Source organism: Erinaceus europaeus, chromosome 8 (genome assembly GCF_950295315.1).
Source record: "Erinaceus europaeus chromosome 8, mEriEur2.1, whole genome shotgun sequence".
NCBI lineage: Eukaryota > Metazoa > Chordata > Mammalia > Eulipotyphla > Erinaceidae > Erinaceus > Erinaceus europaeus.
Window position 1 is genome coordinate 112955456 of NC_080169.1, and position 26034 is coordinate 112981489.

At 40.3% G+C, this 26034-nt stretch overlaps 1 long non-coding RNA gene across 2 annotated transcripts in view; it reads left to right on the forward strand.

Annotated features, from left to right (window-relative positions):
* The window catches only part of LOC132539804 (uncharacterized), a 62145-nt gene that overhangs the window by 2045 nt on the left and 34066 nt on the right, over window positions 1–26034 (forward strand). The window contains exons 3-4 of one of the 2 annotated variants that reach the window (XR_009551099.1): window positions 2785–2859; window positions 12995–13345. This is a non-coding gene — a long non-coding RNA (uncharacterized LOC132539804). Of the gene's footprint in view, window positions 1–2784; window positions 2860–12994; window positions 13346–26034 lie in introns of those variants that run through there. The other variant, XR_009551098.1, reaches the window with a different exon arrangement.

Sequence of the window (26034 nt, forward strand, 5' to 3'; positions counted from 1 at the left end):
TTTTGTTCTAGCTTTCAAAGTCACACATCACAACTGCTGCATTTTGTTGTATTATAAAAACTAAGTCTAGCCCAAATTCAAGATGAGGACATCTAAAATAGATCCCACCCTGTAAAGGAAGAAGTGGCAAAGCTTTTGCAGACAAGTTTATATTATAGGCAGATTGTGTTTAGAATAGTGAACTAGAGCTGGTAGATAGCTCACCTAGTAGATTGCATGCTGACTATATGTGAGTCCCGGGGTTCAAGTCCTAGTACCACATGGGAGCTCAGTGGATGGCACCAGAGAGACTCCATGAATGATGAAGTGTTGCAGTGTCTCTCCTCTCTATGCATCTGTATGTCCCTTTCTCCTCTTGCTCCCTCTCACAAAAAGAAAGAAAGAAAGAAAAAGAAAAGAAAAGAGAAGGAGAGAGAGAGAGAAGAGAAGAGAGCATTGGGTCAGGAAGTCAATCAGCAGTACCATGCCTATGTGGACCCTGGGTTCATTTCCTAGCACAGTTAAAAACATGTTTCTAGAATAATGAGCTGACTACTGTGTAGAAAATGGTTACTGGGAGTTAGGTGGTAGTGCAGCTGCTTAAGCGCAGGTGGCGCAAAGCACAAGAACTGGCTTAAGGATCCCGGTTCAAGCCCCGCTCCCCATCTGCAGGGGAGTCGCTTCACAAGTGAAACGGGTTTGCAGGTGTCTATCTTTCTCTCCCCCTCTCTGCCCAACCTTCCTCTCTCCATTTCTCTCTGTCCTATCCAACATCAATAACAACAACAATAATAACTGCAACAATAAAACAAAAAGGGCAACAAAAAGGGAATAAATAATATTTAAAAATATTTAAAAAAGAAAATGTATACCTTCTCCTGAGATAATTCTATTCTCAAATTCTTGCCCCTTTTACTACTAAGAACTACTAAACATATTTCTTGTCTTTGAATCTCTGTCTTGTTATAATAAAGAAGTCCTTACCTTTTTTTTTTTTTTTTTTAACCTCTGAGGTCCCTGCTGTATGCAAAGTAAATGGAACTCCTTGTCCATGGCACAGAGCCTAACACTTTCTTCCTGGGCACTTGCCCCCAAATCACAATCCTACCATGGACCATGTATGCATGCTGACACCTACAGAATACAGTAGCACTGTGTTCTTTGAATCTGTACTAAGCCAAGCTAGTTTGACCTCCATTTTAGCCATATTAGCACAATCATAGACACACTATATAGTTTTAAAAAGAATATATGCTAATTAATATATAGAGATAAAATATTAGAATTAGAGAAAAGCATATACTGCACATGGTTGAGAATTAATATAATCTACAGCTATAGTCATATCTACAGAATATAGCTAGAGACATAGTTTCATATTCTTAGTTCTGCATGATGAAAGAGGTGGCTAGGAGCAGCAATTAGTATACCTGGTACTTGGAATTTGCTTTTGAAATGTCACTCTCCACTAAAAAAATGAGGGCTCCTTTGAGAAATGGCTGATTCCATATCTAGGGCAGGAAACTTATAAAATGAGCTTACACAGGAGACTCCTTGTATCCTCAAGAGCAAGGGCATTAGAGAATTTGAAAAACCATGTTACAACCACCAGTATAATAATTCCTCTAGATCAGGACCATTTACCTATTATTAGGTAAATGACTGTCCAGGACAGAAAAGCCTTGTTGTTTTATAAGACCACCATGCATAATTATTAAATATAAAAAGGGGGTGGTTTATATTTACAGTGGTGAGTCTCACCACTAGCTAAACCATTCGGTGTAGTATCACCAATAGGGAAGAAGTCCACCATTATTTGAATACTAAGGTGGGACAGCATCTGTGTAGTATTTGGTCCAGAAAAAAAAAAGTCTCAACTGTAATGTTACAATCAAATCCAGAATGTGGGACATTATATAAGACTTCAAAATTCAGTGTCCTGGAAAAAAAAAAGCCAAGGTTCCGAGGTTAAGGAGATGTAGCACCCAAATGCAATACGTAAAACTTAACAATCCAGAATAAGAAAATAAGCTCTAAGAGATGGGGGTCTGGTGGTAGCACAGTGGGTTAAGCATACATGGTGCGAAGCGCAAGGACCAGCTCAAGGATCCTGGTTCCAGCCCCTGGCTCCCCACCTGCAGGGGGAGTCACTTCACAGGCAGTGAAGCAGGTCTGCAGGTGTCTATCTTTCTCTCCCCTTCTCTGCCTCCCCTCCTCTCTCTATTTCTCTCTGTCCTATCAATGGCAACAGTAACAACAAGGGCAACGAAATGGGAAAAAATGGCCTCCAGGAGCAGTGGCTTTGTAGTGCAGGCACCAAGCCCCAGCAGTAACCCAGGAGGCAAAATAATAATGATAAAATAATAAACTCTTAAGACATTTTGAGAACTAGGGCAGAAATTAAAATAGGACTATGTTAAGTGGATGATTGTGAATTAATGTTAATTAATGTTGTCATTCTTATTTTTAAGAATAGTAAAATGTTTAGGGCTAAATTTTCATTATGTCTGTAACTTTAAAGTGGAAAACATGGAGATGAATAGTGACAAATATTTTTTTAGTCATTTTTATGGTGTGGGAGTAGACACATGGCTAACGATTTCTCATCTCCCTGTGTATCATGCAAGAGGACTTCAAGGTTTTCTCCCCACCCTCGCTCCCCCTCCTTCTCCAGAGTCCTTTTCTTTGCTGTGGTATATCATACTCAGTCCAAGGTTTGCTTTGTGATTTCCCTCTCTGTCCTTATTTCCTAAATTCTACCTATAAGTCAGTTTATTCAATATTTGTCCTTCTCTTACAGGCTAGTCTCACAAATGTGATGTCTTCAATTTCCATACAAGATGAAGCAAAGGAGACAACTTCATCATTTTTAACAGCTGAGTAAGTAGTATTCCACTGTGTAGACCACAACTTTCTCAGCCACTCTTCTATTGTTGGACATCTGTGTTACTTCCAAGTTTTGACTGTTACGATCATAGGTGTACAAAGACCTCTTCTTTTTTATTTTTCTTTATTAAGGGATTAATAATTTATAGTTGAAAGTAAAATACAATCGTTTGAACATGCATAACATTTCCCAGTTTTCCACATAACAATACAAAGAGACCTCTTTTCATAGATATTTTTGCTTCCTTGGGGTAAATCCTCAGGAGAGAAATTGCAGGGTCATAGAGTAAGTCCATTTTTAGTGTTCTGAGAAATCTCCAGACTGTTTTCCACAAGGGTGAGACCAATTTGCACTCTCATCAGCAGTGTACAAGTGTTCCCACATCCTCTTCAACATTTGTTGTTATTTTTTATCTTTATTTATTTATTGGATAGAGACAGCCAGAAATTGAGAGGGAAGGGGGTGATAGAGAGGAAAACAGACAGAGAGACACCAGCAACACTGCTTTAACTTGCAAAGCTTTCCCCCTGTAAGTGGGGACTGGGGACTCAAACCTGCGTCCTTGTGCATTGTAACGTGTACTCAACCAGGTGCACCACCACCCGGCCCCACATTTGTTGTTACTGACCTTTCTAATGTATGACATTCTCACAGGTGTAAAGTGATACCCCATTGTTGTCCTTATTTGCATTTCTCTGGTAATCAGTTACTCTGAGCACTTTCTCATGTGTCTCTTGGCTCTCTGGATCTCTTAATTGGTAAAGTTTCTGTCCATGAGAATTACAGAAATGGAGAATCTAAATGAAGGACATAGTAATGTATAGTACTGTTCTTTTAACTGTAATTCTGTACATTTGAAAAATGTCCAAAAATGTTTAAAGTTTTTATTACGTAAAAATAACACATAATAGCAATAAGGCATTGAAATATTTGCCAGTACTCTTTTTCCCTTTTCCACATTCTTTTGTTACTTGATAATGATATATAAGATTATAAAATCACAGGGGTATGGTTCCACACTGCATTCATCACCAAAATTCTGCATCTTTCCCTATCTCTGCCCCCCTTCCCCAAAATCTCTGTAGTTCACACAAAGTCTTAGAGTCAGATTGGTTATTCCTTTTCCTTTTTTTTTTTTCTCTGAAAGTTCATGTATTTTCAGTTATATAACCAAAGGAATATTTCTCAATTTGAACTTGTTGGTCATCTATTACTATTAATGTTGCATCAAGTTTTACCTCTTTCTTTCAGCCTAGGATCTATTTCTGATAAATCTAGTTTGATGGTGATGTTTGTTTTCTGATACACTGGAATTAAACCATTTTACATCATGGCACATGGACAGCAAAACTCTGAGATAAATTTTTTCCATGTATTGCTCAGTTTTTAATAGGACCCCACAGTGTTTTTTCTGTGTCCCAATTAAGAATTTTCTCATACCTTTAATGTTGTTTTATTATATATGGAACATAAATTTTGATTATAAACATTTGCAACAAATCCTGCTCTGGTATCTTGTTCTTAAGAGATCATTGTGGTGACTCATAGTTTATTTTCTTCTTCACTCAACAACTATTTTTTGCATGCTTACTAAATGCCAGTTACTGTGCTACTATACAATCTGGACAATGAGGAGTCTTCAGTTCTTGTTTGTTTTTTTTGTTTGTTTAAACCCTGACCAAGGCTCTAGAATAACCAATAGCAGTAGACTATTATAAGAATAAACCTCTGCTAATACCCAACTTATATAAACATTAGCTCACCTGACTTCAAACTTCAGTATCCAACCAGATAGCAATACCTGAAAATGTCACACACAGTAACACTGTGACTTTAATAAGAAGGCTGAAAAATTTCCCATCTCATATTACATTTCAAGCATATTATAAGTATAGTGGATTGTTCTTGATAAGATGAGGCCCGAAGGTTTTTCAAATGCTGGAGAGATATGCCTAATGACTTTCCTTCCATCTCTCCCTCCCTTCCTTTCATTCTTCTATCCTTCCTTTCATGTTTAAGTCCTCTAAAGCTAAGTATCAAATCTGCCAGTGTCTTGCTTTTTCCTTTGATTCTTAGATGTAAAAATCTTTTTGTGAGCTGTTTCTGTTTCCTAGAGACTTAACCTCTCTAGCTTCCATTCCTTCCAAGTGAAAATTTCCAAAGCATTCTTAATCCTTCTTCTTCTTCATCTTCCCTATTTCAAAATAAAGTCATCATCTCTTTCTTTCTCCCTTCCTTCTCCCTTCTCTTCTTTTCCTTTTTTTTTTTTTTTCTTTTGATGGTGTTGGCTACTTCTCTTTTCTCAAAAATCTCTACTATCATGGATTTCTTGATGCCATACTACTGACTCTCCTAATAAAAGGTTAGTTCTTGGGGGCCTGGCACTAGTGCAGTGGGTTATGTTCATGGCACAAGTGCAAGGATCCCGGTTCATGCCCCTGGCTACCCCTCCAGGGGGTTGCTTCACAAGCAGTGAAGCAGGTCTGCAGGTGTTTATCTTTCTCTCCTGCTCTGTCTTCCCTTCCTTTCTCAATTTCTCTATGTCCTATCCAACAACAAACAACAATAACAAGGGCAACAAAATGGGGGAAGGCCTGTAGCAATCCATGGACTTTGCAGCCGTCTCGGGACTCAGCAATGCCAGATCACCCCTCTTGCCCCTCGGCCTATCATGCCCCCACTCCTCCACCTATCAGACAGCACCCCCTTCCACCCATCAGGCAGGCCCTCTCTGCCTACCAGGCATCTCTTCAGTCTCACACTGACCCTTGCAGTGGATTTGTAGTGCGGGCACTGAGCCCCAGTGATAACCCTGGAGGCAAAAAAAAAAAGTTCTTGGTTTCCTTCAGGGAGTCATTTTTTTTTTTAAACAATTTAACTGTCCATATGACATTTATTTTCTCACAGAATTCCTTCTTGCTGTTACATATTCCATTGCTTTTATTTAGATTTCTAAATTTCTAGCACAGTTTAGATAATTCCCCTTCAAGTTTCAGTTTTCAACTACCAGAAAGCTGTACATGAAAGTGTTACACACACCACAAATTCCAGTGTTCCAGACTCACCTCTTATTATTATTGTTATTATCTTCATTTATTTATTGGATAGAGACAGCCAGAAGTTGAGAAGAGGAGGGGAGATAGGGAGAAAGACAAAGAGACACCTGCAGACCTGTTTCACCACTCGCAAAGCTTTTCCCCTGCAGGTGGGGACTGGGGGCTTGAACCTGGGTCCTTGTGCACTGTAACGTGTGCTCAACTGCCGGGCTAGCGTGGGGGTGCCTCCTCCCTGGGCGCGTGTTGGAGAGAACTCGAGCGGAGCCAGCCTGGGCTGCTACTCACTCAGCGACTTAGGAGATACATGACTCAGGAACTCGTGGCAGCGTGGTAATGCAAAAGGATCTATTGATCAGAGAGCCAATGCTTTTATAGGATAAAACTGGACGTGGCAAGTCAGAAACAGAAATGGCTAGGGAAAGGGGTGGAGAAAGGCAAAAGCACACTGGGAAGGTAGAAGCTTCCTTTGCAACTGTTGTGAGGATTTTAACTGGTGGGATTAATGTTACCCTGCAGGCAGGGCGGGTCATAAGGTAGAAAGAAGATAGATCAATGGGATGGGTGGGGATCTTTCAAAAAACAATGATTGTGTAAATAGGCCATAGTATCAGCAATGCAGGATGGAGCAGGGGGAGCCTGCATAATGCCCAACATCTCCCCCTTTCTTTTTATCTAAAGGCCATAATATCAGGAATGCGGGGAGCTTTGTGAGGCAGGGAGTCTGATAGGACAAGGCACACCTTTGGGGTTACTACTGACCCTCCTTGCTCAACCTCTCAAGACTAACTAGAGAGAGAGACTAACAGGATAGACGCACCCCTCAGGTTCAAGCCCTGCCAAGCTCAACCACATCCTCACAATTTCCCGACATCTCTCTCTTACTATTTATCTAATGGCCATAGTTAAATGGGTCAATGTCTGTAAAAGACTCCATATCTGACAGAGGAATAGCAGTGTAGGGTAAAAGAAACCTTTTGGGCAAAAACCTAGATGATATTGTGCAGGCATTTTCAAAAGAACTGGAATAAGACAGGGAGCGATAAGTAAAAGTAGCAAGGGTCAGTGAGAGACTGAAGAGATGCCTGATAGGCAGAGAGGGCCTGCCTGATGGGTGGAAGGGGGTGCTGTCTGATAGGTGGAGGAGTGGGGGCATGATAGGCCAAGGGGCAAAAGGGGTGATCTGGCATTGCTGAGTCCTGAGACAGCTGGCTGCAAAGTCCATGGATTGCTACAGTTAGTCCTCGAGAAGTCCAGCAGTGTAAAGGGAGTGTCCAAGAGCTCCACCAGCAAGTCCGATAGAAGCATCAGTCCAATGTCAATGAACGGGAAGAAACACCATACATCTTATCTTGATGGGGGAAGACAACCACCGGAATTTTGCTTTTCTGTAGAGAGTGAGCTGAAACTGCCAAAAGGTGACATGTGAAGCAGAAGCAGGAAGGGCAGGCAGTGATGGGCGAGAGAAGGGCAGTAGGAAAGTTCTATCCTTGGAGTCTGTGAATCAGGTTATTCAGATTGTGCCAGGTCACATCATGGGTTTCGGGGGGGTGCTGTAGTCATGCCATATTTTGGGCAATGTCGGAGGGCAGGAGTCCAGATGGTTTCCAGGGGTTCCTGTGAAAGAAACACATACAAATCTGCTTCCCATGGTTAGCAGGGTATCTGGTTCAAATTTTTATAGATATTAAAGGAGGTTTAATGTAGTTAGTGCCTTAGACAACTGAATATTTGGGGGGTGTATCCCCCTTTTTTTCTTTACTTAATTGGGCCTAGGTGTTTGGTGGGCCTTCTCAACAACAGTTTGTCTTTGGGGGTTGTAAGGGATGTCTGTAGTATGAGTGATGTTATAAAGGAACAAAGTCTTTAAATTATTGGCTGACAAAGGCAGGTCTATAGTGGCAAAACGAAATACACTTAAGTGTAGAAAAATATGTGAATGCTGTTGTTAATTTACATAAGTTGTTAATTTACAGAAGTTGTATATGGCGGGACTTCTATATAGTTTAATATCTTTCCATATGAGCAGATACTTCTTCATGTGAAGGCTTTGACATAACTGTAAAAATTTATTTGTGAAGAAAAAACTTGTAACAAGTTAGAAGTTTACTATAATTGATAACTCAATGATTAGAATTTGTTTAAGTAGCTTTATAAGGCCTTTCTAGTATGATTTTAAGGTTGTTTAAACAATTTAAGCACAATAAAATGTGGAAAGGTAAAGAGAAGAACCATTGTTAGCAGCCTCAAGCATGAAAATCATTAGCATAACCACTGTGTGATCTATCACTCACCCAGGCTGATTCTACCTTTTTAATTGAGAAGGTATATGAGAGCTTTACATATCAATAGCATCTTTTCTACCTTTTGTTACACTCATTTAAGATGGAGACACACCCCGGGTATGCAATACCTATTTTGAAAGACTCTGATTGAATTTTAAAGAGAGTAAATTTAAAGGTCATCCTATATAGCCTCGTGTAGTAGTCTCTGTATAGCAGGATCTTCAGACCAGATTTAGTTAAAAATATATTGATTTTAAACTAATTTTTACCTTAGACTTTAAACAATACCCAGGTTACTTAAAGAGTTAACACATGTTAGTGACAATATTTCTTAGAACATTTACAATTCCAGGTTAATTGTGGATTAATTTCCACAAGATTAGTTCACAGGGCATTTTTGAGGGCCCTCCAAAAATGTCCTGTATAGAGAATTTGTATTTTAATTTTGGAGATGATGAATTGTCATGTTAAATATTTAGACTTTTATCTTAAATACTCAGTTACTTTAGCAAATTAATTTTAACTTTATGAGACTCATGTTGAAAACTCCTTCATTTAACTCTGCCTGGTAAGAATGTAGATTCAAAGTTACACTTTTAACCTTAAAGTTAATGTTTAGAAAACTTGAAACACACACATAAACATGTAGTCTTTAACACACAGGAGGAGGAAAACATAAAGACATGAGGGAGCTAAATGAGGAGATAGATAAACTAGAACTATTGGACATTTTCAGAATCATTCATCCCAAGAAACTGGAATACACATTCTACTCAAATCCATGAGTCATTCTCAAGGATAGACCATATGTTAGGCCACAAAGACAGCATCAGCAAATTCAAGAGCATTGAAATCATTCCAAGCATCTTTTCAGACAACAGTGGAATGAAACTAATACTTGACAATCAACAAAAGATTAGCAATAGTTACAGAATGTTGAAGCTCAACAGTACACTACTTAACAACTACTGGGTCAAAGAAGAAATAAAGGAAGAAATCAAAATGTTTTGGGAGTTCAATGAAAATGAAGACACAAGCTATCAAAATATTTAGGACACAGCTAAGGCAGTACTGAGAGGAAAGTTCATAGCCATACAAGCACACAGTAGGAAACAAGAAAACACAAATAAATAGACTGATTGCACATTTAAACGACCAAGAAGAAGATGAACAAAGGAACCCTAAAGCAACTAGAAGGACGAAATCACTAAAGTTAGGGCAGAAATCAATAACATTGAAAACAAGAAAACCATACCAAAGATCAACGAAAGTAAATGTTGGTTCTTCGAAAGAGTGAACAAAATTGACAAACATTTAGCCAAACTCACAAAACAAAAAAGGGAGAAGACTCAAATAAATCGGATCATAAATTAAAGAGGAGATATTACAGCAAACACTACAGAAATTCAGCATATCATGTCAGACTTCTGTGAACAACTATATGCCACCAAGCTAGGGAACCTGGAAGAAATGGATGATTTCCTAGATACCTACCAACTTCCAAAACGAAGTAAAAAGGAACTAGATAACATGAACAGGCCTATCACAGCTAGTTAAATTGAAACAGTTATCAAAAACATTCCCAAAAATAAAAGTCCTGGACCAGATGGTTTTACAAATGAATTCTATAAAATCTTCAAAAAAGAACTAATACCTCTACTTTTAAAAGTCTTCCAGAAGATTGAAGACACTGGAATACTCCCTTCCAGCTTCTATGAAGCTAACATCACTTTGATACCAAAAGCAGACAGGGACACAACCAAAAAAGAAAACTACGGACCAATATCTCTGATGAACATAGATGCTAAAAGATTGAACAAAATTCTAGCCAACTGGATATAGCAATATATTAAAAAGATTGTTCATCATGACCAAGTGGGGTTTATCCCAGGAATCCAAGGTTTGTTTAATATACGTAAATCATTCAATGTGATCCACCACATCATTAAAACAAGACCACAAACCACATGGTCATATCAATAGATGCAGAGAAAGCCTTTGACAAAATACAACTTCCCTTTATGATCAAAACACTACAAAAAATGGGAATAGATGGAAAATTCCTCGATAGTGGAGTCCATATATAGCAAACCTACAGCCAACATCATACTCAATGGTGAAAAACTGGAAGCATTTCCACTCAGATCAGGTACTAGACAGGGCTGCCCACTATCACCATTACTATTCAACAGTGTTGAAAGTTCTTGCATAACAATCAGGCAGGAGCAAGGAATTAAAGGGATACAGTTTGGAAGAGGAGAAGTCAAACTCTCCCTATTTACAGATGACATGATAGTATACATAGAAAAACCTAAGGAATTCAGCAAGAAGCTTCTGGAAATCATCAGGCAATAGAGTAAGGTGTCAGGCTACAAAATTAACATTCAAAAGTCAGTGGCATTCCTATATGCAAACACTAAGGTAGAAGAAGATGAAATCCAGAAATCAATTCCTTTTACTATAGCAACAAAAACAATAAAATATCTAGGAATAAATCTAACCAAAGAGGTAAAAGACTTTTATACTGAAAATTATGAGTCACTACTCAAGGAAACAGAAAAAGACATAAAGAAGTGGAAAGATATTCCATGTTCATGGGTTGGGAGAATTAACATCATCAAAGTGAATACACTACTCAGAGCCATCTACAGATTTAATGGTATCCCCATCAAGATCCCAACCACATTTTTTAGGAGAATAGAACAAATATTACAAATGTTTATCTGGAACCAGAAAAGACCTAGAATTGCCAAAACCATCTTCAGAAGAATGAACAGAACTGGAGGCATCTCACTCCCAGATCTCCAGTTGTATAATAGGGCTGTTGTCATCAAAACTGCTTGGTACTGGAACATGAGTAGACACACTGACCAGTGGAATAGAATTGAGAACCCAGAAGTAAGCCCCCACACCTATGGACATCCAGTCTTTGACAAAGACAAAGGTGCCCAGACTGTTAAATGGGAAAGCAGAGTCTCTTCAACAAATGGTGTTGGAAAAAAAAATGGGCTGAAACATGTAGAAGAATGAAACTGAACCACTGTATTTCCCCAAACACAAAAGTAAATTCCATGTGGATCAAGGACTTGGATGTTAGACCAGATACTTATTGAAAAATATTGACAGAACTCTTTTCCGCATAAAATTTAAAGACATCTTCAATGAAATGAATCCAATTACAAAGAAGACTAAGGCTAGCATAAACCTATGGGACAAGATCAAATTAAAAAGCTTCTACATAGCAAAAGAAACCACTACCTGAACCAAGAGACCCCTCACATAGAGAAGATCTTTACATGCCATACATCAGACATGAGGTTAATAACCAAAATATATAAAGAGCTTGCCAGACTCAACAATAAGAAAACAAATAACCCCATCCAAAAGTGGGGATAGGACATGGACAGAATATTCACCACAGAAGAGATCCAAAAGATCAGAAATACATGAGAAAATGCTATGAGTATTTGATTGTCTGAGAAAGGCAAATAAAGACAACAATGAGATACCACTTCACTCCTGTGAGAATGTCATACATCAGAAAGGTAACAGCAGCAAATGCTGGAGAGGTTATGGGGTCAAAAGAACCCTCCTGCACTGATGGTGGCAATGTCAGTTGGTCAAACCTCTGTGAAGAACAGTCTGGAGAACTCTCAGAAGGCTAGAAATGGACCTACCCTATGATCCTGCAATTCCTCTCCTGGGGATATATCCTAAGGAACCCAACACACCCATCCAAAAAGATCTGTGTACACATATGTTCTTGGCAGCACAATTTGTAATAGCCAAAACCTGGAAGCAACCCAGGTGTCCAACAACAGATGAGTGGCTGAGCAAGTTCTTGTATATATACACAATGGAATACTACTCAGCTGTAAAAATGGTGACTTCACCGTTTTCAGCCGATATTGGATGGACCTTGAAAAAATCATGTTGAGCGAAATAAGTCAGAAACAGAAGGCTGAATATGGGATGATCTCACTCTCAGGCAGAAGTTGAAAAACAAGATCAGAAGAGAAAACACAAGTAGAACCTGAACTGGAGTTGGTGTATTGCACCAAAGTAAAAGGCTCTGAGGTGGGTGGTGGGGAGAATACAGGTCCTGGAAAAGGATGACAGAGGATCCAGTGGAGGGTGTATTGTTATATGGAAAACTGGGAAATGTTATTATGCATGTAGAAACTATATTTACTGTCTAATGGAACACATTAATTCCCCAATAAGGAAAATTAAAAATGAATAAAAGATTACAGATATAGTTTAACTATTATTTTTTTCTCCTCCTCCTCCTTTTTTTGTTTTTATCGGAGCACTGATCAGCTCTGGTTTATGGTGGTGCAGGGGATTGAAACTTGAGGCTTCAGAGCCTCAAGCGTGACAGTCTCTTTGCATAACCATTTTGTTATCTACCCCTGCCCAGTTAACAATTATTTCTATAACTATCTATATTTCTATATTTGTATTTATTGTATTTTTATTTATTGTATTTACTATTTCTATATTTGTATATATTTGCCCACTTTTTTCCCCTATGGTCCATCTTCTATTCCCTTTTTTTTAGGAATTTATTTATTTATTTATGAGAAAGATAGGAGATAAAGAACCAGACATCACTTTGGGACACATGCTACTGGGGATTGAACTCAGGATCTCATAGTTGAGAATCCAATGCTTTATCCACTGTGCCACCTCCCAGACCACAATCATCTCTTCCTTTCCAAGTCACACATACACCTATTATTACATCCAAATGTCCCCTACCTCTTTCCCTCTTTCCTCTTCTCTCTCAGGATTCTGCTGGAGTTGGAGTTGATTTATTTATTCATTGTCTGCAAAATCAAAATAAAGGCAACAATGAGTTACCACTATACATGTGTGAGAATATCATATTTCAAAAAGGACAGTAACAACAAATGGTGAGAATATGGAGAAAAAGGAACCATTCTACACTGCAAGTGGAAATGTAAATTGTTCTAACACTTGTGGAAAACAGTCTGGAAACTTCTCAGAACACTCAAAATGGACTCACCCTATGACTCTAATTTTTCTCATAGGCATCTACCCAAAGAACTCAAAACACCTATCCAAAGATATCTCTATACATCTATGTTCCTTCTATTTCATATTTATTAAACTTCTTTAAAAAAAAAATCACAAATTTTGAGTCTTGTCAAATACTTTTTCATCATCTATTAATACAATCATGTGATTTACCTTTTTGTTCATGTGACGTGATTTATTTATGTTGAACCATCCCTATCTGCATCTCTGGGATGAATTCCATTTGGTCATGATGAATTATTCTCTTAATATGTCACTGGATTTATCTGCCAAGATTGTGTTGAGAATTTTTTAAAATTAAGTAGTTTATATTTATTTTTTAAGTCAACTTGGTTGTTTTTTTTTTTTAATAAGTCTGTGTTTTAGAAGTTCTTTGGGATGCGTTGGATCGACCTTCTCGTGGTGCATCCCGTGAGTACCCATTCATTGGGGAAACTGACGATCCTTCCTAGCCGACTGAATCCACATGGATCCTGGTCACTTTAAAAGCCAGCAACAAGCAGCTCTTGACAGCTTTCAACCTGACGCTGTTGACTGGCTACGGAAGAAGGGCAAACGCTAGAAGAAGAAGAAGTTCTTTTTTATAGTTCTTTTTTAATTAGTGATTTAATAATGATCAAGAAAATTGTGGGATAAGAGGGGTACAATTCCATACAATTCCCACCACCAGAGTTCGGTATCCCATCCCCTCCATTGAAAGCTTCCCTATTCTTTTGTTTTTAACTTATTTATTTATTTATAAAATGGAAACACTGACAAGACCATAGGATAAGAGGGGTACAATTCCCACCACCAGAGCTCCATATCCAGTTCCCTCCCCTTATAGCTTTCCTATTCTTTAACCTCGTGGGAGTATGGACCCAGGGTTATTATGGGGTGCAGAAGGTGGAAGGTCTGGCTTCTATAATTGCTTCCCCACTGAACATGGCCATTAACAGGTCGATCTATACTCCCAGCCTGTCTCTCTCTTTCCCTAGTGGGTCAGGGTTCTGAGGAAGTGTGTTGTTAAAGTTTCGGAGGGCTCCAGCAGGCCGGGCTAGCTTCGCGGCGGCACACAGAGACAGACTTGGGGACACACGGCTGGGCTGGGAAGCTGTATATCTTTATTCACGAGCGGGCAAACATGTGCTCTCCTGTCTTTCTCCTCTGGAGGCAGAGAGAGACCCTTAAACTAACCACCACACAGAACTCTCCTGCATCCTTCTCCTCACGCTGCGGCGCCAAGAACTCTGGAACTCTGTAGGGGTTCCCTTGGGGCGGGGACAAGCGGGCCCCTGAAACTAGCAGGGGCCAAACCAATTTTTCTGGTGGGGGGAGAGCTAGACCAAACCAATGTAAAGCATACAATAATTCCCCCTTTTTAACTAAATGACTACAGTATCAGGGGTGTGGGGTGAACAGAAACCTATAGTGTACAGGCATTTTCAAAAAAGAAACTGGCACAAACATGGAGAAACATGTAAGCGAGTAACAAGAACCAGTGTGCTGCCAAGGGAAGGCCTGAGGGGGCCATTTTTTGCCTCTGGGCAAAACTTTATCAGCTTAAAACATTTCCTGCCTCTGGGGGGCGTACTTGCCTCAATGGGCATTTTCTAGCATGGGGGGAGAGTGAAGCCTAGAATCCCAAGGCATGGCTGCAGTCAGTCTTTGAGAAACCCAGCAGCATAAGGGAAGCTGCTAGTTTTGTGCAAAGTGTCCAAGGTGTGCCAGTGAGTCCGATAGAAGTCCAAAGCAGATGTCCACCGAAGAATTGCCAAGGGGTGAATTGTTGTACGTCTGTCTCGATGGGGAATGTCAGCCATCAGAATTCTGCTTTTCTGTTGAGAATTTGACAGCTGCAATTCACTTACTTATGAAACAAAACTTGTAGCAGGTTAGAAGTTTACCACAATTGATAACTATCACAATTGGAAGTCTTTTTTAGAATGATTTTAAGGTTGTTTAAAGTTTAAACAATAGAATGTGAAAAGGTAGACATAAGAATCAAGGAAAGAAAACCTCAGGCATAAGAATCATTAGCATAGCCATTGTGTAATCTACCATTTCTAATAGGGAAGGTAATCGAGAGTTTTACATATCAACAAGTCTCTTTAACCTTTTGTTACACCCATTCAAGATGGAGACACACCCTAGGTGTGCGCAGGTTTTTTTTTTATTAGACTAACTTAGTTAAAATTATTGATTTTTAACTAATTTTTATCTCAGACTTTAAATGTAAGTTAATTTTATCTTTATGAGAATTACGTTGAAAACCTTTTTTATTTAACTCTGCCTATTAAGGATTTAGTCTTAAAGTTACATTTTTAACCTTAAAGTTAATGTTACCAAACTTTTAAACACACACGTAAACATGGTCTTTAATACACAAGGAGAGAAACCTTTGTTACGAAGACATGTCATTTTAAACACGAATTTAGATCTGTACTGTCTTCGTTGTTGTTGGGGGGTCACCATCTGGAGGTGGCCTCCCGCGCAGCTCCACTTCTAGGAATTGCAGGTTGCAATCTCTGGATGAATCTCTGCATGTTCTAGCTCGTCTGCCTTCAGACCCAAGCTGGAGATCTCGGCCAGGGGGCCCAGTTTCGGCAGGGAGCCCGCGGTCTCTGGGTGGTCCGGGATCTGTCCAGACTTCATAGCAGGAGGGCGGGCGGGCCAGCCGTGCAGAAGGCGTGGGCAGAGGTGCCCGGGGTGGCGGCCAGGATAGGCTGCCGCGGCCCTGCCCCATGGCCCTGCCATGTCTGCTGCCCTGCTCCCAGCGGCCGAGCAGCGTGGAGGGAGCCGGTGCCCAATGTCCCGCGTGAAAGCCAGCTCCTGCGGGCTGGCATTGGGCTCTTGTGGGCTGGCGTTGGGCGGAAACCACAGAGTGGTCCAGAGATAAATGTTGCAGAAACAGCGAAACAGTCTCATGAAGAAAGGGCAGAGGCCTTTGGAGATTTCTTCACAAGCAGAAGAGAAGGCCATAGTGCATAGGTAGCCAAATTGTCTTCACTTATCTGAGAGATGCGCAGGTCAGGTCCACATGGGCGCCATTTGTTGTTAATGTTTCGGAGGGCTCCAGCAGGCCGGGCTAGCTTTGCGGCGGCACACAGAGACAGACTCGAGGACACACGGCTGGGCTGGGAAGCTGTATATCTTTATTCACGAGCGGGCAAACATGTGCTCTCCTGTCTTTCTCCTCTGGCGGCAGAGAGAGACCCTTAAACTAACCACCACACAGAACTCTCCTGCATCCTTCTCCTCACGCTGCGGCGCCAAGAACTCTGAAACTCTGTAGGGGTTCCCCTGGGGCGGGGACAGGCAGGCCGCGAAACTAGCAGGGGCCAAACCAATTTTTCTGGCGGGGGGAGAGCTAGACCAAACCAAACAGAAGTGGAGCTCAAGGACACATTGGTGGGGTCATCTGTCCAGGGAAGTCTGGTTGGCATCATGGCAGCATCTGGAACCTGGTGGCTGAAAAAGAGTTAACATATAAAACCATACAACTTGTTGATTAGCTTCCCTATTCTTTATCCTTCTGGGAGTATGGACCAAAAATCTTTATGGGGAGAAGAAGGTGGAAGATCTGGCTTCTATAATTGCTTCTCCACTAGACATGGGCATTAACAGGTCAATCCATACCCCCAGACTATTTCTATCTTTCCTTAGTGGAGTAGGGCTGTGCAGAGGTAAGGTTCCAGGACACATTGGTGAGGTCATTTGCCCAGGGATCTTAGGATGGCGCCATGGTAGCATCTGCAACTTGGTGACTGAAATGCATTAGGATACAATAAAAATTTTATAATCAGGAACTAAAAGGTAATAATATAGCAGATGATATTTGGGGTCTTCATATTGGAAGAAGCTAGGAAATCTATTTTAGGTATATTCCAAGGAGCCCATGACTTTACGAATTTTTATCTGAGCCCAAAAGCTATCATGCAGGTCAGCTGAAAGTATTGTCTGGCAAGTAGGTGTACTACCACTACCCCACCAAAGCACCAATATCCCTTCACTAACACCCATTGGATCATCTCCATGCTTATTGGTCCCTATTTCCCTATGTTAATCTCAGTTCTGCTGTCTGTGTCCATAGTTTTCATTGACTGTTTTTCCCAGACAGGTGAGGTCATTCTGTATTTTCATTTCATGTGAGTCCCTTTAGTATTTATTGTAGGCATGGTTTAGTGGCATTGAACTCTTTCAGCTGTTGCTTGTCTGAAAGTTTGTTTATGCCTCCATCAAAGCTGATTGATAATCTAGCCAAAAAAAAAAAAAAAACCCATATATATATTTGGGTCAAGGTCTTTTCCTCAACCCAAATATAGCTTGACAACACTTTCTAGCCTTTAGAGTCTCTGTTGAGAAATCAGCTGATATTCTTTATTAGTGATTTCATAGTGATTTACAAAACTATAACATAATAGGGGTATAATTCCACACCATTCCCACTGCCAGAGCTCTGTGTCCTCATCCCCTTCCAAGCAGAAACTGCAATAGTTCCTTCAAGGTCACAGATATGGTTTGACTTTATATCTATATCTGTCTGTCTATCTGTTTGTCTATCTGTCTCTCTTTCCCACTTTTTCCTTCAGTCCTGCCTTCCCATCCTTTCTAAATCACACTTGGTTCTACAGTACTTCTGAGTGTCCTCCTCCTCCTCCTCCTCCTCATCATCATCATCATTCTCTCTCAGGTAAGTCAATCAATGCCTGACTTCCTCAGGTGTTTTCCAGATTCGCTTCACTTTCAGTGATGGTATAAACACAAAGATTCCTGGTGATAAACATTTCAAGCCCTGGTGGAATTGAGGTTCAGAGTCCTCTGGACATCTTTTCCCCCACTCTGGGAATATGAACCAAAATTCTTTTTGGGATGCAGAAGGAAGGAGTTCTGTCTTCTGTAATTGCTTCTTTGCTGAACATGGATGTTGGTAGGTCAATTTATACCCCCAGCCTGTTTGTAACCTTCCCTAGTGGCTCTGGAGAGGTGAGGCTCCAGGACATGTTGATGAGGTTGTCTAGCTAGGGAGGTCAGTCAGCTGATATCCTTAGGGGAGTTCCTTTATGGGTGACTGCTTTTCTCTAAGAGCCTATAGAATTATCTCTTTGTCTTTGAACCATGCCAGTTTAACAATTATTTTTAAATAGAATACATCAATGGTGATATTAAGTTCACAGCAATGCAGACTCACATTAACAAAAAAAGAAAGACCTCAAATAAACAACATGATATCTGAAGTAACAAAAACAAAAATAACAAAGAAAAAAAAAGCAAAAATTCAGCAACTTTGATGAACTTAGGTTTGGGTGTATTTTTTCTTGTAGCACTTCCAAGTCTCCTGAATTTGGGTGGTGGTGGGGGTGTGATGTGGTGTGGGGGTTGGGGGTGGTCTATCTCCTTCTTTAATTTGGGAAATTCTGAGCTGAAATCTCTTCAGATAAAAATTATACACCTGGGGGTTGGGCAGTAGCACAGCGGGTTAAGTGCACATGGTGCAAAGCGCAGGGACCAGCTTAAGGATCCCGGTTTTAGCCCCTGGCTCCCCACCTGCAGAGGGTTCGCTTCACAAACGGTGAAGCAGGTATGCAGGTGTAGGTGTCTATCTTTCTCTTCCCCTCTCTGTCTTCCCCTCCTCTCTCCATTTCTCTCTGTCCTATCCAACAACAATGACATCTATAATAATAATAATAACCACAACAATGATATAACAACAACGAGGGCAAAAAAGGGGAAAAAAATAGCCTCCAGGAGTAGTGAATTCATGGTGCAGGCACCAAGCCCCAGCAATAACTCTGGAGGAAAAAAAAAATCATACAACTGTCTCTCTTCTCCTTGTACTCCTGTGACACCAATGATCCTTTTGATGTTGTCCCATAAAACTCATATTATCTTCATTTGTTTTGAACACTTTCTTTCTTTTTGTCTTTTTTCAGGGGTGGTGGCTTCTTCTACATTATCCTCTTGCTTTCTGCTGTGACCTCTGATGTCTGTCCTCTGCAGGTGTCCTCACTACTGCTTTTTTTTTTCCCCCACTGTGCTCTCTTTCCTTTGGTCACTTTATGAATTTTGTTTTCCTTTTTAAAAATTTTATTAGTGATTTTATATGGGAAACTGGGGAATGTTATGCATGTACAAACTATTATATTTACTGTTGAATGTAAAACATTAATTCCCCAATAAAGAAATTAAAAAATTTTATTAGTGATTTAATATTGATTGATTTACATGTCAACAGGGGTATAAATCCACTCCATTCCCACCACCAGGATTCTGAATCTTCAGTTGCCCACTGCAAGCCACCACATGGGCCAGCCATCATCTCTACAACTAAATATCTACATTTATACACAGTTGCTCCATTTTTCTTCCTTATCCAATCCTCTCTTCTCCTATGAGTTGCTCATAACAGCATTACTTCCTCCCTCTGTCCCTCTCCTTTTCCTCCTCTCTTTCTGGGTGCTGATGAAGCTGGAGTTCAGAGTGCTCTATCTTTTTCCTCCTATCATTTCTCCCCTAATTGGAATATAGATCAAGGTTGTTTTTGGAATGCAGAAGGTAGGAGTTCTGGCTTCTATAATTGCTTCTCTGCTGGATGTGGTCATTGGCAGGTTAATCCGTACCCCTACCTGTTTCTATCCTTCCCCAGTGGTCCAGAGCTCTGGAGAGGTGAGGTTCCAGGACACACTGGTGAGTTCATCAACCCAGTGAAGTCAAAATGGCATCATGGCAGCATCTGCAGTTTGGTGTCTGGAAGGTGGCAAGACATAAATTGAGACAATATGGCTAGTGAATAGGACCACGATATATTATTACCCCAAACTGAAAATTACAGATAAGTTATTAGCAAATGCATTACTTTAGGATTTTCTTTTATTTTCTTTTTTGATTTTTTATTTGTTTATGAGAAAGATAGGAGGAGAGAGATAGAACCAGACATCACTCTGGCACATGTGCTGCCGGGGATCAAACTCAGGACCTCATGCTAGAGGGTCCAAAGCTTTACCACTACGCCACCTCCCGGACCACTCTTTCTTTCTTTCTCTCTCTCGCTCTTCCTTTCTTATTTTTTTTATAAATAAAAATTTTCAAAAATTAGAAACTTTGTAGTTTCAGGCCTTTAAACCATCTCTCCTCAGTCTGTCCTAATCAGTGTATGTACTGAACAGTGAGTTTTGTGACACATGTGACAAAGCAGATCAAAATAGTTCACCAAAGTCATTATACAACAAAAACAGCATTAACAATAAACCCAGAGAAGAGGAGGAGAATCTTATTTCCAGGTTTCTTATCTCAGCATCCAGTTAAAAAAATTATGATATTTGCATATGAAATAGAAAATATAGGATCTTTGGATACAAGATTGAAAACAACAAAAAAGGGGAGTCGGGCTGTAGCGCAGCGGGCTAAGCGCAGGTGGCGCAAAGCATAAAGACCGGCATAAGGATCCCGGTTCGAACCCCGGCTCCCCACCTGCAGGGGAGTTGCTTCACAGGTGGTGAAGCAGGTCTGCAGGTGTCTATCTTTCTCTCCTCCTCTCTGTCTTCCCCTCCCTCTCTCCATTTCTCTCTGTCCTATCCAACAACAACGACAACAATAATAACTACAACAATAAAACAACAAGGGCAACAAAAGGGAAAAAAAATAAAATAAATATAAAAAAAAAAAAGAAAACAACAAAAAAAGGAGCAATGAACAGACATTTTCAGAGTAAGCCCATATATTTGACTTATTACATGAAGACTTTAAATCAGTTAATTAAAATGTGTTCAAGATAACTATAGGAACCATAATAGAAAGTATGAAAATAACTTCTCACAAAGCTTAGAATATCACAGTTCAGGATGTGGCTTGGTGGATAATGTATTGGGCTGTCATTTGTGAGGTCTTGAGTTTGACCTGCTGTAATACATTTTCTAGAATGACACTTTAGTGTCTCTCCCTCCCCATTTCTCTCTCACTCTCACCTTTCCTTCTTTCTTTCCTTCCTCCCTTCCTTCTTCTTGTCCTCTCCTTCCTCCTCCTCTTTGTCCTCCTTTTCCTCATTTTCTCCTCTCTGTCTTTCTCTCTGTGCATATATAAATTGGGGCAGGAAAAATAGTTCAGCAACAGCACACACCCTAAAGGACTGGATTCATTCCCAGGCACATTAAAAAAAAAAAGTAAAAGAGGAGCCTGGCTAGTAGCAGCGGGTTAAGTGCACATGGCACAAAGCACAAGGACTAGCATAAGGATCCCAGTTCAAGTCCCTGGCTCCCCACCTGCAAGGGGTTCTCTTCACAGGAGGTGAAACAGGTCTGCAGTTGTCTGAGCCTCTTGAATCTTGTCCTTTCTCTTGTTAAGGTCTGGGAAGTTTTCTTCTATAACTTCCTCTAGAATGTTTCCTTCCCCTTCCTCTATTTCTTCCTCTGGCAGGCCAATTATACGAATGGTACTTCTTTTGCGATCATCCCATATGTCTCTGCTATTGTTTTCAGTATCTCTCAATCTCTTTTTGAGCTCTTTCACCTCTTTCTTAGTTTTCTCTAACTCATCCTTTGTCTGGCTAATTCTGTTTTCTGCTTCTGCTAGTCTGTTTTCCTTTCCCTCGGCTGCTTTCTTCAGTTCAGCTATTTCAGCTTTCAGTTCTCTAATTGCCTCAAAGTAGTTAGCATTTTCCTTGAGGGTCTCATCTGTTATTTCCCTAATACTTCTAGCCCTTTCCTCCAAAGTTGTTTTTATTTCTGTTATTAATAAGTTTATTATTGCTTGCATACTTTTCTTATCTATGGTTATTTCTGGTTGATTTGTAGTCTCTTCTGGGCTCTTGTCTTCATTCATTGTAGTAGCAGTTTTATTTGCTCTTGATCTACCCATTTTTTTTATTAATGTGTTTTTTATTTTTATGTTTTGTTGTTCCTCAGTTGTTGTGTTTTGTGTACAAGCCACACTATACTGAATAACCTTTGTGACAAATGCAATTACCGCCCTTGGAAATTACAATAGTAACTGAAGCAATTTAACCAATACCAGTTAGCCCCACAATGTCTCCAGTTCAAGAAAAAATAGCAACCAAATCCAAATGAAAAAGAAAGAGAGGGAGTCGGGCTGTAGCGCAGCGGGTTAAGCGCAGGTGGCGCAAAGCACAAGGACCGGCATAAGGATCCCGGTTAGAACCCCTGCTCCCCACCTGCAGGGGAGTCGCTTCACAGGTGGTGAAGCAGGTCTGCAGGTGTCTATCTTTCTCTCCTCCTCTCTGTCTTCCCCTCCTCTCTCCATTTCTCTCTGTCCTATCCAACAACGACGACAACAATAATAACTACAACAATAAAACAACAAGGGCAACAAAAGGGAATAAATAAATAAAATAAATATTTTTAAAAAAAAGAAAAAAAGAAAAAGAAAGAGAAAGAAAAAAAGGGATAATAGGACTAGACAATTATGCAAATCTGCTGTCCACTGTAAATTCTAGGGGTAGCAAGAGGAGAAAGGAAAGTATAGCAGAGACACACACAAAGAGAGTCCACTCTGAGTCAGATTTCTTCCCTGAAATAATTCACAAACGAGTATCAGTGAATTCAGAAAGCAGAGGGAGGAGGAAGGAAGAAAGAAAGATAGAGGGGGAAAAGAAAAGAAAGAAGAAAACAGTAAAAAAAAAAAAAAAGAACAGCGAAAGGAGAGTTTTTTGTTTTTTTTTTAATTAGCTAGGAGGAGGGAGAAGGGGGAGAGTGGATAGAGGAGGTATGAAGAGTGAGACAAGTTCCTCTCACAATGGGTAAGACACCCAGGCGCCTAGCAATGGAAAGTATACTAAGAGTTAATTTTGGTCAATTGGGCCTAAGTCCCTTACTCAGAGAAAAAAAGAAATAGCTAAGGTATTTAGAAAAGAGAAGGATTGGAATGGCACCCCTGGTGAGCCAGGAATCTCGGTAGAGAAAGAAAATCGGCAGGGAGCCTGCTAGCAGAGGCTCCCTACCCCTGGGGTCTGGTTATGGGGGGAAGGGGGGAGAGAAATAATAAGAAAATTCCTTTCAAGCACAAGGACCGCCGTAAGGATCCCGGTTCAAGCCCCTGGTTCCCCACTTGCAGGGGAGTCGCTTCACAGGCGGTGAAGCAGGTCTGCAGGTGTCTGTCTTTCTCTCCCCCTCTCTGTCTTCCCCTCCTCTCTCCATTTCTCTCTGTCCTATCCACCAATGACAACAACAATAATAACTACGACAACAATAAAAAAACCAACAAGCAACAAAAAGGGAAATAAATAAATATTTAAAAATTCCTTTATTTTTGCTCTATTTTCTAACCCAAATTGAGCTATAGTCACCTGCTTGGTGTCATCTTTAGAATGCCTCCTTCTTTGTCCCGCTGAAGGCCAGGATCCTAAGGCTTTCTAGCAGTTGTTGTCAGAGCTCATGCCAGCAGCTGCTTTCCAGTCTCCATCTTGGCTCTGCCCCCAGGTCTGCAGGTGTCTGTCTTTCTCCTTCTCTGTCTTCCCCTCCTCTCTCAATTTATCTCTGTCCTATTCAATAACAACAACAACAACAACAATAATAATAACAACAAGGGCAGGAGTCAGGCAATAGTGCAACAGGTTAAGGGCAAGTGGCGCAAAGTGCAAGGACCAGCATAAGGATCCCGGTTGGAGTCCCTGGCTCCCCACCTGCAGGGGATTCACTTCACAGGCGGTGAAACAGGTCTGCAGGTGTCTGTCTTTCTCTCCCCCTCTCTGTCTTCCCCTCCTCTCTCCATTTCTCTCTGTCCTATCCAACAACAATGAGAGCAATGGCTACAACAATAAAACAACAAGGGCAACAAAAGGGAATAAATAAATAAATATATAAAAAAAAACAAGGGCAATAAAATGGGGAAAATGGTCTCCAGGAACAGTGGGTTCATAGTGCAGGCAATGCTGGAGGCAAAAAATGAAAAGAAAATGATTCATGAAAACAGCAAGAGAAAAGTGGTTTACTACATATAAGCAATCCTCAATAAGATTATCTCCTGATTTCTTATTAGAAATCATGAAGTCAAGAAAACATATTCAAAATGCTGAATAAAAAATTATGTTAAGGTTGTCCGGTGGTAGCGCAGCAGATTAAGTGCACGTGGCGTAAAGCGCAAGGACCATCATAAAGACCCTGGTTTGAGCCCCCGGCTCCCCACCTGCAGGGGAGTCGCTTCACAGGCGGTGAAGCAGGTCTGCAGGTGTCTATCTTTCTCTCCTTCTCTCTGTCTTCCCCTCCCCTCTCCATTTCTCTGTCCTATCAAACAACGATGACATCAATAACAATAATAACTATAACAACAATGAAGAACAACAAGGGAAACAAAAGGGAAAATAAACATTTAAAAAATTTTTTAAATTCTGTTAAACAAGAATATATCTCTTTGCATAACCATTATGCTATCTCCCCAGCGTCAGAATATAGTTTTTAAAAGCTTTCAACAATAATGGAGAAGTAAGACATTCTTTGATTAAAACAATGGGGAGAATTTATTGCTAGCAGCCTTGCCTTATAAGATACACTAAAGGAAATCCTTTAAACTGAAATGAAAGAATACAAGAAAAATAAATTGAAAGCACATTTGTAGGGGTAATCTACAAATATCTTGCATATGTATTTTCATTTATAAATATTTATTTCTTTTATATAATTTGAAAGACAGATGCATCAAACAATATTAAAAACCTGCATCACTATGTCTGCAATGCATTACACAAGAGAACAATAACATAAAGGAGCAAGGGTGGACTAGCGCTTCAAGGGACAAAGTTTTCATATAATGCGGAAATTAAGTTGATATTAATATTAGCCTGAATTATTATAACTCAAGAGGCTAGTTATAAGGCTAGATGAGACCCACCATGCCTTTTAATCACTTTTTCCTTCCTCCTAACTCTCTTCCCAAAAGGGACCAGAAACAACAACTAGTTAGTGGAGAAAATTAAAAAAGAACAAAGTGAAGAAATAGGAGTCACCCATACCTTCTTTTCCCACTGTCTTCTACCTCTTGGAGAAGAGAAATTCTAAGTTGGATGAGATCCATTTACTCACATGTTCTTATGCACTATATGCTATTATGAAACTCTTGCATGTTTTTAAACTTCATGCAACTTCTCCACTGAACAAGCAGGAGCTCGTGGAATAGAATTGGACATGTCGGGACCGGGTGGTAGCTCAGCAGGATAAGTGCGCATGGAGTGAAGCTCAAGGACTGGCAGGACTGGCATAAGGATCGTGGTTCGAGCCCCCAGCTTCCCACCTGTGGGGCGGGGGGGGTCACTTCATAAATGGTGAAGCAGGTCTGCAGGTGTCTATCTTTCTCTCCCCCTCTCTGTTTTCCCCTCCTCTTCTGATTTCTCTCTGTCCTATCCAACAACAATGACAGCAATAACAATAAGACTAACAATGATAAACAACAAGGGCAACAAAAGGGAAAAAATAGCCTCCAAAAGCAGTGGATTCGTAGTGCAGGCACTGAGCCCCAGCAATAACCCTGGAGGCAAGAAAGAACAAACAAAGAATTGGACATGTCAATAAAACATGTCAACAATAGCAGAATGCCTTCAAGTCTGTACAGTCCTGCACCTTCAGCATCTAACAGTGTCTGGCACATTACAAGGTGGTTACTAATGAGTCCTAAGGAGCAAAAACTGATTCAGATTTGACTCACAGCTCCACAACGTACTAGTCTGCAACTCACCTTGGTTTCTGCATCTGTAACATACCATGTCTGTAACAAAAAGACTACCTACCACACAGAAAAGTTGTGAAAGTGGAATGAGATCATCCATACGTAATATCTTAGTATCGTG